The sequence below is a fragment of the Papio anubis genome, chromosome 1, assembly GCF_008728515.1.
Source record: "Papio anubis isolate 15944 chromosome 1, Panubis1.0, whole genome shotgun sequence".
In the NCBI taxonomy this organism is placed as follows: domain Eukaryota; kingdom Metazoa; phylum Chordata; class Mammalia; order Primates; family Cercopithecidae; genus Papio; species Papio anubis.
Genome location: NC_044976.1, coordinates 104,224,883 through 104,245,118, shown reverse-complemented (window position 1 = coordinate 104,245,118; position 20,236 = coordinate 104,224,883).

Here is a 20,236-nt window from a genome sequence, read left to right as displayed (position 1 = left end):
AGAGAAAAATAACCCCATTAAAAAGTGGGCAAATACCATGAGTAGACATTTTTCAAAAGAAGACATACAAGCATCTAAAAAACATAAAAATCCTCATCATCGCTAATCATCAGAGATATACATATTAAAGCGAAGAAGTGATGACATCTCATACCAGTCAAAATGGCTATTATTAAAAATTCAAAAACAACATATTTTGGCAAGGATGTGGAGAAAAAGAAATGTTATACACTGTTCATGATACTTTTCCTAAATAGAAACACTAAATATAATAAATTATTTTTGTCAATTTTGTATTATGATTATACATGTGTGCAAATGGTATTCTTTTCAAAGTACATTGAAACAATTGTCTAATATAGTCTCTGTTATCATAATTGGTGTTGTCAGAAGAAAAAGTCGGTGTCTATTAGTTTAATGATAATATGGAGCGGGTTACTATATTTCATCATCTATCATTCTGTATACATTTATTATTTAAATAAAAAATGTTTTCTTGTCTAATAAAAAAGAAATATTCTGGAAAATGATCTACTTAGCAAATAATGTTACTGCAGAATTTCTTGTGAGCCAGCCATGATCAAGCCCAAATGAGACAGCTATAGGTTAGTCACTTGGAAGATGAAGGCAATACCTGGGGCAAAGGAGGTATTAACCTGAAGAATCAAAATTAGGTGGCAGAGGCAATGCATGCTTTCATTTCCCGACTCTGCTTTCCTTTTCCAGTGTCCTTTATTTTTAGGAGAACCATGTTCCTAAATCTAGGCACAGAATGTAGGCAGAGGTGAAGAATCCCCTTTCAGACTGTCGTGTATTTGAGAATATAGGTTAGTTGAACGTTCTCACTTATCTACTATGTGAGGAAAGAGATCAGATTTTGTGATTTCCTTCCTTCTTCCTGATTCCCCTCTTCTTTTCTCCTTTGCTCCCTTGTTTCTTTCATTTCTCCTATTCCTTTATCCTTATTCTCCTGCTTCTTCATCTTCCTCACTTGTCTCACTCCCCACTTTTGTTTATTTACTTTATTTAACTTTTTGAAATGATCTTCAGTACTCAAAGATGTCTGGATGGCCAAGTGATTGTCTCCACAGAACATATTTTTATCTAGATGCCTCCATGTTTGATCATTTACTTGAAATTGTAAGGGGGAAATATGTTATCTTATCAATTGCTAGGATTATGAATGATGTTCCTATACCAAAAGACTGAACAACAAATGTATATAAATTACTTGATTATAACTTTTAAATGACAAGGGAGTTTTGAGAAATGAAGACCTCAAGAAATAGAAAAGTGTATTTTTTTATGTTTAGATTTAACTAATAATGGACAGTTGTGGAGGAATATGATTGGAGGACAAAAGGTCATGGTCTAATGATAATGAACTAAGGGTAACTTAGCAAGGCCCCTTTGTTCAGATTCCTCTTTGTATCCCTGTGTGTTCAGAGATAAGGATATTCCTTGCCTCTAGGTATAAGGAGGGCACCTCTTAAATGAAAGTCTTATGACCTGCTTTGGGAAAATGTCAGATAATCCTTTGTAGTTTTTATGACCTGCTTCAGGGAAGAAGGGCAGGGAAAAATCGAAGACTGATCTTGCTTCTGCTATTTTCTCAAATGACAAGATGCTGTATTTTGGGGTAGCATGTCCTGAACCCCATCACTGTATTGACATTTATAAAAACTAGGATCCATTAAATAGGAAATAGATAATTTTCTGAATACTTTTAAGATAGAATACTTATCTTTTTTTGTTTCCAGAAGTATCAGTTGCAGAAAATTTATTCTATATAAAAATATTTTCATAATGTTTTATTTTTCCGATATTTTTACAGTAGGTAATCTGAAGATGCTGGAAGAATATCAGCTGTTCTAAAATTTTAATGCAATAGTTATGTGATCCCTGATATAATAAGAAGACATTCTTTTGTAGAGTTCTTCCAAATTATTACTTTAGTGAGATAATCATTAACTCTTACAATAAAGTGTAATTTTACTGCTGGCTTCAGTTGTAATCTGTTGCCTTGCTGGGTATTTTCACCTGCTTTTTTACTAGCCCTCTGCCTAAGCATACTTCAAAATTTTTTCTGTATTAGTCATCTGGCTTAGACAAATCACTTCTTTGACCCTTGGGTTTCTGATATATGGAATAAATAAATTATCTTGCTGATTTTCAATCTTTTTCCTAGCTTTTAGTTTATATGTAGTTTTATTTTGGTTATAGTCCGTTCTGCCCAGAGACACGCTCCTCATGTTTTCTTCTTTAAATAACACCATGATTTATTCAGGTATTCACCTTTAAATTTTCATTTTCTCCTTCATCCATACTCTTACACAAAAACCCCTATGCATTCTGTTCTTTTTAATGTCCTTTCTCCTTCATTCTATTCTCATATTTGTCATGTCAATTTAGATACTCATTAATTTGATTCTGAATTCCTTGCATGGTTTTCTAATTATACTCCTTTTGAGGGTCTTCCTTCTTCTCACTAATCTGACAGAACAGATCCAGTCATACTCACATGAATTCAATGACCATCTCTCTCCCCAACCAAATTAACTATAAACGTAATAACATTCTGACATTCAGGATTTCTACAACTATCTCCAATCCTCACCCTATTGCTTATCACAAAATGACATAAAACTGTACTCCAACTGAATTGAAACTATGCTTTTCCTAAAGAACATTTTTCTTTTGTCCCATGTTGCTTGTTGTTTCTTAGTTTTATTTAGTTTTGTTTGGGTTGTGTTTATCTTAAGAAATTCCATGTGTGCGTGTGTTATACAATTTGCTGTCTCTGGAATTTCTTTTCTTTTTCATCAAAAGGCAGATTTTTTTTTTTTTCTTTTAATGAACGTTCTGTCCAGTTGCCATGGTAATTTTGTTATCAAAAATAGAAGCTTAAAGGAACCTAGGACCAATTCACTGATTTTTTTGAAAATGAAAACTGAGTACCACACGTTTCAATGATTTGGCCGTTTCAATGATTTGACCAGGTAAAGGTCACCGTTTACCTGGAGGTACAACAGATAGCCTATCTCATCACAGGGAGATGTATTCAAGTACTGTTTTTTTGTTTTTTTGTTTTTTTTATTTTGCTGCATCATAGTGCTTCCCACCTATATTATTGGAGTTACACATTTATTCCTTGAATTATGGTATTTCTGTATTTATAGTTTACTTCTAAAAGATTATAATCTCCTTGATTGCAGATAATATAATTCATTTATCTGTCTTATTGCTCTTTAAAATGGAAAAAAAATATATATCAAAACATCTTCAGACCATAAAGTCATGACAAATGCTTTCAGTTAATTGAAATACTCATGTGATCACTAATCTATATCATCTATATCTATTATCTCTATGTATACTTATACTTACATTTAAATATGTGCCTACAAATTATCTTTTAAAAATGAATAGTAGCACATAGCACTCTTTTACCAGAAATAGGTCAAAAAACATGGAAATGCATAACTAAAAATTACTTCATATATTCTTATGTAATTGGATAACTAATTTTTGTTTAAAAAACATGGCACAAAGGATTGAGGTGGTTTGATATTTATTGAATTATTACTTAAATCTGTTTTACCAGTTCTACATGAAATAAACATTTGCTTATTGTATTAACCCATTTTCACACTGCTATAAAGAAACACCTGAGACTAGGTAATTTATAAAAGAAAGAGGTTTGATTGACTCATAGTTCCACATGGCTGCAGAGTCCTCAAGAAACAATCACAGGAGAAGGGGAAGCAGGCACATCTTACATGGTGGCAGGCAAGAGAGAGCCAGTGCATAGGAGGAATTGTCAAATACTTATAAAACCATCAGATCCTTTGAACACTCACTAGTTATGACAAGAAAAGCATGGAGGAAACAGCCCCGATGATCCAATCACCTCCCTTCTTCTGCTCTACAGGTGGGGATTACAGGTTCCTCGCTCAACACATGGGGATTGCAATTTGAGAAGAGATTTGGGTGGGGACACAGAGTCAAACTATATCACTCATAGTTAAAATATCTGCCCAGAACCACCTTTGATTTTAAAAAGTCTACCTTTGCATATTGCCTAGATATGTATCTAAAATCCTGTTTACAGTTTTTGAAGAAAAGTTCTCATTTCTAAGCAAGGTTGTGATTTGACTCTGCCTTTATTGAAGCAAAATTAAAACCAACACACACACACACACACACACACACACACACACACACACAAATATATAAATGTTTTTCCATAAATATTTCCAGACAGAGGGCTGAATTCTGTTTTCTTTCTTTGCATATATTTTAACAGATATGTGAAAGACCTATATGTAACTTAATTCTAAAATTTTATTGTCTGGCAAGCTTAAATATCTTTTGTTTTTAAAGAAATGTACATCCCAGGCATAATTTAATACTGAATAGTTTATTTTATTTGAGAAAGTGAATATTAAGTACGATTGCCAAGAATCACCAGTGGAATTTTTTTTTTTTTTTTTAGATGGAGTCTCGCTCTGTCGCCCAGGCTGGAATGTGGCTCACTGCAAGCTCCGCCTCCTGAGTTCACGCCATTCTCCTGCCTCAGCCTCCTGAGTAGCTGGGACTACAGGCACCCAACACCACTCCTGGCTAATTTTGTGTGTGTGTGTGTGTGTGTGTGTATTTAGTAGAGACAGGGTTTCACCATGTTAGCCAGGATGGTCTTGATCTCCTGATCTTGTGATCCACCCGCCTCAGCGTCCCAGAGTGCTAGGATTTCAGGTAGGAGCCACCGCACCTGGCCTGGAATTTTTTTAAGCTCTCAAAAATAAAAGAGTTTAAAACAAGCAAGTAATTATTTTCATTAAAGGCCATATATAAATACTTGGTGGTAAATTCCCTATGTGAATGTTTCTCAGTATTTTACTTCATGTACCTGTATTCAGTAGGAAATTGGGAATTCTGGACTTTACAACAATGGTGTCAACACATTCAGTTAAATGAGAAAAATATCACCTAATTGGGGGAAAACACAATCACTCAAATTGGTCATTTTTCATTATGTTGAAAAAGTACTGAGATAATTAGCTGAAATTCCCAGGTAAACAAAATACTTCATCATTGTGAAAGCATAGTCAGTGTAACTAAAATACCATCCAGACAAATTAGTTGTTCCTCTGAATACTGGACTTTCATTTCTGGCACTTACAAGATGAGTTTCTTTTACCAAATCATTTAAGTTCTCTGATACTCAGCTCAATTGTAAGAGTAAAAGAATGATTGCGAGTAGACGTGGAATCTGTCACAAAACAGAAACTCCCTCTTCCCTTCCAAAGTAGGGAACCTTTAGTTTTGTTAGTTAGAAACAGTGATTGAATAACGTTCCTGTGGCTTTTACATTTTGTTGTCTATGCCAATGGAGAATATCACAGCAATTAAAGAATCTAAACAGGCAAATCAAAGTAGAAAACAACCTAATTTGAGGTTGGGATTTAGAGTGACTTACATATTTTTAAATATGATTCATGAAATTTATATAGTAGAAAAAATATCTTGCGGTTAACATTTTTTGAAAAGTCATAAAGTCTATAGGCACACGCAGCTTCTTAAAGTTCTTTGTAAAGAATTATGTGGATTGATTTTACCACATGGGACATTCATTCAATAATAATCCTAAAAACGATTAGGGAATGTGTACTATGTGAAAAGGATAGTATTAAGACACAGGAGATATTAAAACCCATTGTGCTTATGTTATTACTTGGCTAAAGATAACACCCCAAATCAACAGGAAGTTATACCATGAAAGAAGTAAATGTAGCTTGCCCTTTTACAAATTAAGAATGGGTACCTCTTCCTCAATGGACACATTCCAGAGACAGGGAGTAAGGATTAGTGAGTTTAATGCCAACTAGATTTCATCTCCCATTTTTCTCCTTGGTTAAGGTCTTTTGTAGAATATGCTAAAAGCATAACAGAGATTTGTGGTCCTAGATTAGGGATTGTAACCAAGTTTTTCCTGAGTCAGGTCATCATATTTTTGTTTTCTTTTTTTTCTTTTTCTTTTTCTTTTTTCTTTTTTTTTTTTTTTTTTTTGAGAGGGAGTCTCGCTCTATCGCCCAGGCTGGAGTGCAGTGGCCGAATCTCAGCTCACTGCAAGCTCCGCCTCCTGGGTTTATGCCATTCTCCTGCCTCAGCCTCCCAAGTAGCTGGGACTACAGGTGCCCGCCACCTCGCCCGGCTAGTTTTATTGAATTTTTTAGTAGAGACGGGCTTTCACCGGGTTAGCCAGGATGGTCTCGATCTCCTGACTTTATGATCCGCCCGTCTTGACCTCCCAAAGTGCTGGGATTACAGGCTTGAGCCACCGCGCCCGGCCAGGTCATCATATTAGAGATTGTTGTCACTTGGTAACCAGCAAATTAGCAGATAAAATATGCAACCTATAGATAGGGGTAGTGAAGAAAACATGACAGAAAATAGTAAACTCTGATGTCAGAACTGTTATTCCATACTCTCAGTTTTTATAAGCCTCTTGGCTGCATTTATGTCCCTCCCCTGAATGGAAGATGGGTGTTCTATTAGCCTAGGTCCAGGGAAATTTTGATGTAAGTAAACTTATATCTGACCCCTCCTCTCTTGTGGTTTCTGCATGGACCCACTGATTTCCTGATGACTCATGATTTGTTCATAACTCATCCTCCTAATTTATTATTTTTCATATGATTTTTACCTGAGTAAATCTTTCCTCAAAAATATTTAACAAGAAATTCAAGCCTTATGTGTTTCTCTGCACTCCTGCTCCCAGCTACCTCAAGGACATCACCAGGGTACTGTGCAAATGCTGCGATGAACTGTCAAGGTTCGTTTTATTTGTTTCACAGAAAAATCCATCTATTTCCTATTTATCTCAGACTGTGATTTGCTCTCAGAAATCTAAAAATATATACTTAAACTCAAGGGTTAATGACTTCTCCTTATTTATGCATTATTTTGAAAAAAGTTTCCAATACCTTAACCTAAAATCAAGTTCCATGAAGGAAAATACGTAAGATCCTTTAATTCAAATCAAGGGACTGTTTTGCTTTTCCTTGATCCTGCCTTAAGGATCTTAGTAAAATGTTCAGAGACTGAGATTGATTGATATGGTTTGGATGTTTGTGCCTTCAAAACCTTATGTTGAAATGTGATTGCCGATGTTGAAGGTGTGGCCTGGTGGGAGGTGATTGAGTTATTGATGCATATCCCTCATAAACATCTTAGCACCATCTTCTTGGTGATAAGTGAATTCTTGTGCTGAGCTCATGTGAGATCTGGTTGTTTTGACACCTCCCATCTCTTTCTCTCTTGCTCCCACACTTACCATGTTACAAGTCCGCCTCCCATTTGCTTTCCACCATGATTCTAAGCTACCTTTGGTAAACTGTTTCTCTTTATAAATTACCTAGTCTCAGGTATTGCTTTATAGAAATGAAAAAAGAATGGTCTAACACATGGATCAAATTAGTTAATATTATCAATTCTGAGTTTCATTACGTATAAATGTTCATACTCAGATTATTACATGTATCCTAGTAGCCATCCTAGTAACCATAAAATGCAGATTGTTGCTATTATCATACAACTATCTGAAGCTTACACAGGTTACATGACTTGTATGAGCCTCAGATACTCATAGGGTACTTATTCTGCTCGACAGTGATAGAAATAATGGACTGATCCAAAGTTTACAGTAAACATTTTTTCTTATTCTACTATTTGAATTAACAATAATTTTCAGATAATTAAAACAGGATATTTACATCAAACATTTGGCCAACTACAGCCTTGGAATGCAGGCTATTCTTTGAGCGGCAAAGCTCAGTACTGTGGTTAATGATTCCTTTTTTTGTTTAAGTTAAAGTTACCCAGTGTGTGATGTTCCCCATGTACCCTAGAACTTAAAATATAATGATAATAATAATAATAATAATAATAATAATAAAAAGTTACATGGGGTTTCTAGAGCAATTCTTCCACTTGCCATATGCTTTTTGTGGATGAAAATACACTTTTAAATAAAACCATTGCTTGTTTAAAGAGACATCCTTGATTATGCAGTTTGAAATATCTATAGTTCTCAATATATTGCAAACATTGTTAACTCATAGTTTCTCAACCCATGTCTCCTTATTGCTTATCATGCATCATCTCATATTTATGTGCTCCTCTGATTAAAGCAGCTTCTGAAGAATATATAAGTGCATGCTTCAAATGGTGTCTTAACTGTTCTAAGATAATCACACACATTTGTGTGCCTGCCATATTTATGTGAATGCTATAAAAGTGAATTTATTTAACCATTACTAATAAATTTTGTTAATCTTCACAATTTATGGTTTAATGATGTTTCTTTCCCACAAGTGCCTTCTGCAGTGAAAATGTAGAGAGGTAAAATCATTTATTTTCAATGAAATAAATTGACATTACAGGTTAATGTGCTTTCATTCCAAAGCTAAACGCTATCATTTTAGTCAATTAACTTTTTGTCCTTTGTTCAAAGTCCAGAAATGATAAGAAGTTACTTTGTTATGCTATCCATTCTGAGAATTTCTCTGAAGTTGTAATTACTGTACTGAGAATTTTAGATTTTTTGCACTTTACCAGTCTTGAAGAGGCAACATGGTATCAATGTAAGTGGAATTTTCCTTAATGGATTTTATCTGGTGGTCAAGACCTTTTTAAAGTAATAGAAGTAAGGTCTTAGCGTTCATCTGATACAAATAACTGCACTGAAAGGAAAAAGAGTTCAGATTAATATTCTTTTATAAATGCAGCAAAAGTGTGCTTTTATTGTAAATGAAAAACCAAAGATGGAGTCTGAATTTGCAACTATAATGAGAATTTAACACATACCCTATTTCTAGGCAGTTCACATTTTCTGCCTGTTTCAACTGAATCTTAACCTGTTTATTGCCACTAAAACTACTTGTTAAGTCACATAAACATATTATTTGTAGTTAGTATTATATTTTACATCTGGAAGATCAGATTTGAAAGCTTGCATTGGAACCTACACTCCTGAGCCTGGAATTCATGGATGAAAATCTGTTCTTGAGACTTCTGTAAACTTTTCTCCTCTGGTCTCCTGAAAGTGACCTCTCCTGCCACTTGGTTCACTGGAAATGCCATATCTTTTCCCGAACTCCAGTTATATTTACTATCCTGATCGAACATTTGGCATATGCTGTTTACATCCTTACATTCTTAGGTTACAACAAAAACTATAGAGACTTGTCAGTAATCCAAAGCTGTTGTTAACGGTAGCAATGGGGAAAATAAACCAAGACCTTAAAAATGCACTCTGCAATAGTCTAGCTAGTGCTTACAACTCTTTGAAAGTCACAAAGGAAGAGGATCCATCTTGCTTGAAGGGGCTCCATTAGGCAAAGAGGGGCCATTTGCGGCTTCTAAAGATTAACATAATATACAGAAGAAACAGTCTTGCAATTACAAAATGTCTTAGGAATTATGAAGAAGGTATTTGAGTTTCAATGGAATGTGTTCCAGAGTTGTCACAGGGGAATCATGAAATATAACAAATTTAGATAATCCAATAAGGAGAACATCCCAGTTTAAACTGATGTATTTTTATTTTTGTCACAAGAACATTGCCCATAATGACAACCGTATTGAAGCTAGAAGATCTTAATTCAAACAAAATCATCATTGTTTACCAAATGAGAGAGTATGGATAGCTACGCATGAATATTAAATTGATATCCCCAGGAAAGACTTCAGTCCCTGTTACTTCAATAATTTACATAAATACACTACATAGAATGCACAGGAGGACTATCAGCTATTTTAAGAAGCTGAAATAGAATAGGCCAATGTATAGATATGTTGTTCTTAATTTATTTCTGTCATAATAATATTTAACATTCCATTGACTACATTAAAATGAAAAGCCCATCAATCTTGTAAAATACTTTCATATTAACAAAACTAGCTCAGTGTAATCTGTAAAACAAAATCTTAAATACTAAGATTCTTGGCTTGGAGTAAGCTAAAATGACTTTACTATTAATAAAAATATTAATTAAAATTAAAATTAATGAAGAAAATATACAAGTAAAATAAATTATAAAATATTATGATAAAATATAGCAGAATATAATAGAATATTTTAAAGGAGGTTTTATTGTAAATATTCAGCAAATATTTGACAAATATTAACATTTATGCTTTGTTTTATATTATACATCTCATAAAGTTACATAGATGAACATAGATACATAAATTATTTTCATGTAATTATAAAATATCTCAGGAATTATGAGGAAGGTGGTTGAGTTTCAAAGGAATGTGGTCCACAGTTGTTGCAGGAGAATGATGAAATATGGCAAATTTAGATGACCAAATGAGGAGTGTATCCCAGTTTAAATGAACAGCTTAATAAAATGCAGACAGGCCAAAGTAAACACATAATATATGACCAAGATATGAGATATTATAAATAATAGTTGGCATAAACCAGAAAAGCCCTGATAGAAAGGTTCTTCACATCTAGAAGTAAATAATGAGGGGCTGTTGTAGGTTTTGAACTCAGATGAATGCCAGGAAATAATATTATAGAAATCTTGGATTGATGATAAATGTAAATGAGATTAAAATAGAAGTATAATCCCAAAGGCAATGAAATATCTACAAGATGGAAATGTTGTGAACTGAGGTAGCAGCAATGAGATGAAGAAAATATTGTAAGAATAAAATGATTTTAAGGATGATAATTGTATAACTATGATAACAATGATAGGTAAATGAGTAAAAAAAGAGTAATTATTTAGTAGCCTAAAAAGTTACAAAGATATCACAAACAAAAATTGGAGGTTATTTTGTGGAACAAAACAGTGATCTCCATTTTAAATACTGAGTTGGAAGTAACTACTGAATATCCAATGAAAATGACATGAAATAGAAGTGTATTGGTGATTGCAGTGGCTTTTAATGTAGCTTTACACAAATTGAAAAAGAGCTACATGAAACTGACTTAGAGTGATTTTCAGTATATACTATTTAGCAAAAAAATGTAAAGGAATATACATAGTATGCTACCTTGCCTTTAAGAAAGAAATGAAAATTGGCACGTATCTTTTTCTCATAACAAAAAGAAGCACTAGAAGTACAAATAAATAAAGTTAGTACAAAGGATGTGGTGAAGGGAGTGGGTGACAAGTCACTTCTTGAAGTTTACCTTTTTATACCACTTTGACTTTTAAAAACATATTAATATTATTGTTATAAAAATAAATTAAATCAATAAGAATAGGAAAAGGGGAAGAAACCCACTTTAAAAGACATCAAATAAATACATTTAATTATATTTCAAGTGAGTACATTAACGGCATTGCAGGAAGAGAAAGAAAGGGAATAATGAAAGAAGAAAAAGGAGGGAAGGAAAGATAAAGCAAGAAAAGAAGGAAGGAAGAAAGGAAGGAGGAGAAAGGGAGAAAAAAGGAAAAAAGAAAAGAATAGAAAGAAAAAAAAAGAAGGTAGAAGAAAAGAAGGAAGAAAGAAAGACGAAGAAGGAAGAAAAGAAGGAAATAAGATAGAAGAGAAAGAAATAATGAAAAAATAAATTTCTCCAGATGGCTTATTAACAAACTGATTGTATACCCTGAGTTTGGAGCAGGATGGGCTGTGAGGATTAAGGAAAAAATCGCAGAAAATTCTGCTGTATTTTTAGTAGCTATGTAGTGATAAGTGAAGTTTAAGTTCTGGAATTAATTTTCATGAAATACAGAATCAATTGAATCAAATGTGCTGATGATTGTTGGTGGCCTTCTCCATTCTCAGTGTGTAAAATAAATGAATGAGGAAAACAATAAAAGAGCACATGGGAATGGATTACAACTGGAAGTATCTTCCTGAACTTATGATTCTTAAAAAATGTAAATGTACATATACATAGGTTTGTAAGCATATGCATGTATTATATGCGAGTGTATTGTGAACCCCAAAAATCCGAGACATGTCTCAGTTAATTTAGAGTTTATTTTGCCAACATTGAGGATGTGTGCCCATAATATAGCCTCAAGGGGTTCTGATGACATGTGCCCAAGGTGGTCAGAGCATAGTTTGCTTTTATACATTCTAGGGAGACATGAGACATCAATCAACATATGCAAGATGAACGTTGATTCGGTCTGGAAAGGCAGGACAACTCAAAGCAAAGGCGGGGAGACTCAAAGTGGGGTGGGGGCGTCCAGCTCATAGGTTTATAAGAGACAAATGGTTGTATTACTTTGAATTACCGATTAGCGTGTCCAAAGGAAAATATCAGATATGCATTTATTTCAGTGAGCAGAGGGGTGACTTTGAAGAGAACGGGAGGCAGATTGTCCCTAAGCAGTTTCCAGCTTGACTTTTTCTTTTAGCTTAGTGATTTGGGGACTCCCCAGATTTGACTTTCACAGTATGCCTGTATATGTACATGTCTGTTTATATTTGCAAGTGGGAATATGTATATGTGTATATGAGCGCATTAATTTCCTAATCCTTTTCAAAGAGAGGGCAACAAAGCAAACATACCCCACTGGACAGGAGCACACTTAATACTCAGACCTTGATCTCTATCAAAAGAGATTCTTGAACACATAGATGATTACAGGTCTGTAGCAAGTTAGGTATGAGATAAATCTAGAACATCATTTATACAAGAAAGAAGAATGGAGGCAAGTCACAAGGAAACAGGAGCTACCTTGCTTGAAGGGGACCCACTATGCAAATAGGGACCATTTGAGGACCCAGATAATGAAATTAATTATAAAACATTGAATATAGGAATTCATGTATCTACCTCAATTTAATTATTTACATACTTAGTAATGTTATATGTATTGAAACATATGTAAATATACTGCCAATTTTTATATTGCACACACATACCCACACAAACACATATCAGTACTGAGGGCTCTTTTGCACAGTGAAATACTAGAGTTATAAATGTAGAAGGAATGCTGAAATTAAAAAAATGTGTCTTTTTTTTTGAGATGCAGTTTCACTCTTGTCACCCAGACTGGAGTGCAATGGTGTGATCTCAGCTTACTGCAAACTCCACCTCCTGGTTTCAAGTGATTCTCCTGCCTCAGCTTCCAGAGTAGCTGGGATTACAGGTGTGCACCACCATACCCGACTAATTTTTATATCTACTTTAGTAGAGATGGGTTTTCACCATGTTGGCCAGGCTGATCTCGAACTCCTGACCTCAGACGATCCACCCACCTCGGCCTTTCAAAGTGTTGAGATAACAGGCATGAGCTACTGTGCCTGGCCAATGAATGTATCATTTTTTAACCAACACAGTGAAGACTGGAAGATAAATTTAGAGGCAAGTTTGAATAAGGAGGAAGCTATTCCAATGTCCCAACAGACTGCTTTTTAGTTGGAAGGAAAAAGAACTATGAAAACAAAATGGTAATTAAAAATTGGAAAATAATTCAATAATCTGACTGGCATCAACTGTGAGTGGCAGATGGACATGATTTGCTTCTAGATGTTGTAGCCTGAGAAGACACAATCATCTATGGAGTATTTTGATCAGCAATGCATAGCCTCAACCTAATCATGAGGAAACATCTAAAAAGCAGAAATTGAGAAATACTCTATTTGAAAATTAATGTTAGCATACTGTTTTCATAAAAATGTCAATGTCAAAGTGACAAAAATTGTCCATGAAAATGTTCCAAATTAAAAAGACTAAAAGACACGAGGAAGAATTGAAATACCTGACCCTAAATTAGATCCTGTACTAAAGGGGTGGAAATACTATAAAAAATATCATGAAATCAGTCAACAAATTTGGAATATGAGTAGCGACTTATATAAGAGTAATTATATAAATACTGTTATAATTTTTCTAAATGGACTGTGGTTATATGAGAGAATATCCAAATTGTTAGGAAATCTACATAGAAATATTTATAGGTAAAGCACCATGATATAAGCAACTAACCATCAGATATTTCAGACATTATGCAGGTATAAATCTATTTAAAGTGAGTGTGAGAGAGTGTATACAAACAAATGAGTGATAGAGAAAATGGGGCAAAATATTAACAATGGCTGAGTGTGAATAAAAGATATAATGGTATTTCTTAAAATATTTGTATTTGTACAACTTTTTATGTTTGAAGTCATTTTTAAACAAAATTTGCAAATATACAGCTTACTTACCTACGTGTGTACTTACCTCCACATTCTATTGGCCTAATATTCTGGAGATGTCTAATACACATGTATGTATATATCATATACTAGCATAAGAAAAATATTTGACAATGCAGAATAGATAAGAGTATCAGAGTTTCTGTTTTATTTAGAAGCAAAAATTATTGAAGTGCCTCATAACATACTTCTTGTACTTGATATTTTTATCTGCCTTTACTCCTTTAGAAGATCATCCAGACTTTTAGCTTTAAATATTATATATTTTCTGACAACCATCAAATTTATCTTTAGCCCAGAGCTCTATATTGAATTAAAGACAGTATATTAAATTGCCTACTCAACAACTTAGACATCTAGTCAGCATTTCAAACATAGTATTTTTAATTTGTATACCTTAGAAACATGATCTGAAGCAAAATCTTTTTGTCTCCCTTGCACTTCAGAGTTGTGCCTACATCTAGTAAAAAAACAAAAACAAAAACAAAACAAACAAAAAAAAAAAACAGAGCAATACTATGGTACATTCTTGGTTGGAAACCAGTAAACTATGGAACTGTTCACCACAGCTTTGCTAAAATAAATTGGGCCAAGTGGAATTGGACCACAGGCTTCTGCCACAGTGTCCGAAACCAGACTTCTGTTTTTCCTTTTAAATCTGATATTTCAGTTAATTATTTATTGTCGCAGGATAAATTAACATAGAAGTTAGTAATTTAAAGCAATATACACTTATTTCCTTACACAAGAATGACTTATTGTCTATAGTCCAAGTTTTCTTATGAGTTTGTAGTTAAGATCTTGCATGGATCTGCAATAGTCCCAATCTCAGTCAAAGGCTGATATATATATATATATAAAATATTTTAGATTTTATATAAAATCTACATATTTATCATACACTTCAAAAAACACATAAAAGTTTGAAAATGCATATAATACAGAGTTCAGAAAAGAATCTGGCAAATTATCTAAAAATTACACCAATAATAATAATGATTACTAACTTTTATTTAGTCTTTTTTACATGGCGGGTGCATTAGGCTATTCTTGCATTGCTGCGAAGAAGTAATTTATAAGAGAAGTGGTTTAATTGGCTCATGGTCCTGCAGCTGTACAGAAAGCTTAGTGTCAGCATCTACTTCTGGGGAGGCCTCAAAAAGCTTTTATTCACGGTGCAATGCAAAGCATGAGCAGGCACTTCACATGGCTAAAACAGAACTAAGAGAGAGTAGGGTGAGGGTGGGAGTGTGTTACACTCTTAACCAGATCTCACCAGTTCTCACTATTATAAGGACGGGACCAAGCCACGAGAAATCTTCACCCATGACTCAAACACCTCCCACCAGACCACACCCCCAACATTGAGGATACATTGCAATATAAGATTTATGCAGGGACACATATCCAAGCTATATCATTCTGTCCCTGGTGTCCACAAAATCTCATGTCCTTCTTACATTGCAAAATACAATCATGCTTTTTCAAAAGTTCCCCAAATTGTTAATTTGTTTCAGCATTAACTCAAAAGTCCACGGTCCAAAGTTTCATCTAAAACAAGGCAAGACTTCCACCAATGAGCTTGTAAGATCAAAAACAAGTTATTTACTTCCAAGACACAATGAAACTGTTAACCCAAAATATCTGCAATAGGTCTCAGTCAATTTGGAAAGTTTATTTTGCCAAGGCTAAAGATGCACCCTGGCACAGCATCAAGAAGTCCTGACAACCTGTGCCCAAGGTGGTCATGAGTACAGTGTGCTTTTATACATTTTAGGGAGCTATGATATATCAATCAATACGTGTAGGATGTACATTAGTTTGATCCAGCAGAGCAAGACAACTCGAAGTGGGAGCTTTCAGGCTAGAAGTAGACAAGAGACAATAGGTTGCAGTCTTTTGAGTTGTTGTTCAGCCTTCCACTGATTTCAAAATTTAGTCTGGCTCAGTAAATATGCATCTTTACATAAACGATAGGGCAGAGGAAGCAATCAGATATGTATTTGTCTCAGGTGAACCTTAGAGGGATGACTTTTGAGTACTGTCTGTTATTTGTCCACAAGGAATTTCCTGTGGGCAAAATGTGAGGACTTCCAAGCCTCCTTCACTTTTGCATTCTGTGTGCCTGAAGGCTTAACACCATAATATGGAAGCTGCCAAGGGTTACATTTTGTACTCTCTGGAGCTGGAGCAGCATCTCAAGCTGTACCTAGACACCTTCGAGCTGAAGCTGGAGCCAGAGTGGTCAGGATGTGGAAAGCAGTGTCCCGAGGTTGCACAGTGCAGTAGGGCCCTGGGCCTGGCCCATGAAATCTTTCTTCCTTCTTAAGCCTCTGGACCTGTGATAGGACCTGTGAAGGGCACTGAAATTCCTTCAAGGCTTTTTCTCATTTTCTGAATATTAACACTTGGCTCTCTTTCAGTTATGCTATTTTTTCTATCAAGTAGTTGTTCCACAACCTGATTGAATTCCTCTCCCTAAACAGCTCTTTCTTCCTCTGTCATATGCCCAGGCTGTGAAATGTCCAAACTTTTACTCTCTGCTTTTCTTTTAAATAGATATTTCAACTTTAAGTCATTTATTTGCTCCTGCATCTCAGCATAGGCTGTTAGAAGCAGTGAGGCACATTTGAATGCTTTGCTGCATAGGAATTTCTTCCACAGGATACTCTAAATTATGTTTCTTAAGTTCAAACTTTCACAGAGCCCTAAGGCGTGAATGGGATGTAACCAAGCCCCTTGCTAAGGCATCACACATGTGACCTTTTCTCCATTCTTAATAAATTTCTCATTTTTATCTGAGACCTCAGAAGCCTGGCCTTCACTGTCCATATCACTATCACCATTTTGGTTACAGCCATTTAACCAGTCTCTAAAAGTTCCAAACTTTCCCTCAACTTTCTTTCTTCATCTGAGCCCTCCAAAGACTTCCACCCTCTGTCCATTATCAAGTTCCAAAGTTACTTCCACATTTTCAAGTATTTTTATAGTAATGCCCCACTGTTCAGTACTAATCTTCTCTATTAGACAGTTCTTGCAGTTGCTATAAATATCTGATACTCAGTAATTTATAGGAAAAGAAGTTTGAGTGGCAGGCTGTACAGGAAGGATAGTGCTGGGATCTTCTTCTAGTAAGGCCTCAGGAAGCTTTTACTCATGGTAGAAGGTAAAGCAGGAACAGGCGCTTCACATGGTAAAAACAGTAGGAAGAGAGGGGAATGGGGAGGTGCCACACACTGTTAATCAAATCTCACAAAGACTTACTTTTGCAAGGACAGCACAAAGCCATGAGGAATATGACCCCATGACCCAAACACCTTCTGTCAGGCCCCACCTCCAACATTGAGAATTACATTTCAGCATGAGATTTAAGTGGGGGCAAATACCCAAACTATATTAGCAGGCATAAAAGCTATGGCTCGCTATTTAAAATATTACCATTCATGATTCTGATAGTGACCATCAAATATAAGTATTTATATGTTCAATATGGGATACTTCAGTTTTCAAAAAAGTTAACTAATTTCTCATGGTCACACAACTATTAATAAGTGGCTCACACCTGTAATCCCAGCACTCTGGGAGGTTGAGGAGGGCTGATCATTTGAGGCCAGGAGTTCAAGATCAACCTGGGCAACATGGCAAAACTCCGTCTCTACTAAAAATTAAAAAATTAGCCAGGCATGCTGACACGCACCTGTAATCCCAGCTACCTGGGAGGCTGAAGGACGAGAATTGCTTGAACCTAGGAGGTGGGTGTTGCAGTGTGTTGAGATTGTGCCACTGCACTCCAGCTTGGGTGACAGAGTGAGACTCAATCTGAAAAAAAGAAAAAATAGCTTCTGGTATTTTCACTCTTAATAATATATTTGTCTGTGCATTCTAATTTGTGTACTTTGTATTTATAGCACTTCCATAAGCCTGTGTTCTTCATGGTTGTTTTATTTACAGTTAACATTTTTATGTACTTAGGATATACAGAGATATTAAGGAATAAATATGTATTAAAATTAGAAAAACAGATATTTAGGTATGACCAGTCTAGAGTCTAATTGGCAATTCCCCTTTAAATCATATAAATTTATATGTCTAGATTAGAGTATTAAAAGCCCCCTGGTGAAGAAATATTCCATGTTGCTCACTGTTTACCACAATATGCATAAAGAAAATCCCAAGTATTTTGTTGTTGTGAAAATAAATACAAGAGACTGATGGGAATATCAATGACTCTAAGATTTTGCATATATAACTTGAAGAATTAAGAAACCATATAATTAGATGTAAAAATTTGGGAGACCAGTAGATTTTCTTGGTGAATGTATATCAAATATCCAAGCTGATTTTTATTAAGGTGGTTTGGGAATTTAAGAAAAAATAATCAGTGAGGGAATTCTTAATTATTATGCAATAATTTGCTATTGTGGCAAATTACACTGAGCTTGATGAGAATAATTTGGTAGAATGATGAGAAAACTTCGGTTCAACTGAGGTCAAGAGGAAATGAGAGAAGTAAAGTTAGTTGTAATAGGTTTAAAAAATAATTATAAAGCAATTAACTATATAATGGAGTATAGATTGAAGCAATAGCTACAGAAGGATATTGAGATAAGAGAGATTGTAACTAAAAAAGGAAGATATTATGTACTGTGTGTATGCTGATAGAAATAATCCAGTAGGTAGATTAACATTAATGATAAAACAAAGAGAAGCAAGGAATGCTCTTGGGATACACTTAAGGAGAAAAGAGGAAGATGAGGTTGGGGTTTATGCAAAAGTAAAACCCAGTTGCCATCTTTTCTAAGAAAATGGGTATTAGAGGGCATGTTTACAGATGCAAATATAATAATATATTTTTGGAGAGAAATGGTAGAATCCCTTTTTATTAAATATATTTTTTACTTGAAAATAGATAACACCTTTATTACTTGTGATTTAAGAAAGGAGGGTAGATAATCGAAGTTTAAAGAGAGAGAGGAGTTTGTATAAGAGTAAATATATATTCTGTAAATGTCTTAAAATTGATGGATCAAATAGAATTGGTGTCTATTTGATGTTGGTGGTCATGAATTCAAAGTGAGAAAAGTCATCAAGGTTGTCATTTTTTTCCAGCTGTGTTTAGCTGTCCTTGAGAAGTTTGAGAGTAGACAGAAAATGGGTTTTAGAAAGGTTGCTGTTTTTCCAGGCCAGAATAATAGAGAATAAGGATGAATATAATAATAATTCATGTAGGCTGGATGAGGAAATAAGTGAGGATATAAGGGGGCTGTACAACGCTAGAAACAAAGTCGATAGTTGAAAATTGCAAGCGGGCAAATGGGAGAAAAAAGACAGAGTTTTCAATGGACTCATCAGAGATCATAATTAAAGAAAATGCTTTTATTTGTAAAAGGAATCATAAATTACAAGCAAAGGCAGGTATGATAGAGGGCAAGACCAAAAGAGAGAGGAGGTCAGGTTTCCAAGAGGACAGATTATGGAAAAGTTATTTTACTTATACTTAAAATAACAAGATTTATAGTTTGAATATTGAATATTGAATTTGAATCCATTATCTTTAAACCTTATGGATTTTAGAGGGAAGGGAAAAACAATGATTTGGAGGAACGAAGAGGACACCTTTTCCAAAGTCAGGGCCAATAGCTAGAAGACTTTATGGCTGAAGGACGAGTTGCTTAGTGGAAAGCCAGGTTTTAGACATGTTTTAAAAAGTTCGTAGAAGAGGTTGAGGATATAGGAGATGACAGGCTGTGAATTTCAGAGGGCACAGTGGAAATCTTTGGGGGTCTGGAAAGATGTTAGGATTGGAGACAGATTAGCATATGTGGAAGTCTAGGGAAGGCAGTTTACTTGGTAATCCTGGTGGGATATTTCTGATGATATTTTAAGCAGATTGGGTTGGTATTGGTGTGGGTATTATGGAAATTGACTTGTTTCCTGACACACTGAGATCTGTAGCTCCTTATAACACCATGAAATGAATTTTTAAAAAAAAATGTTCTTTAAGTCATATGTTATTTAATTGAGGGTATAGATTATATAGATAAAAACACAC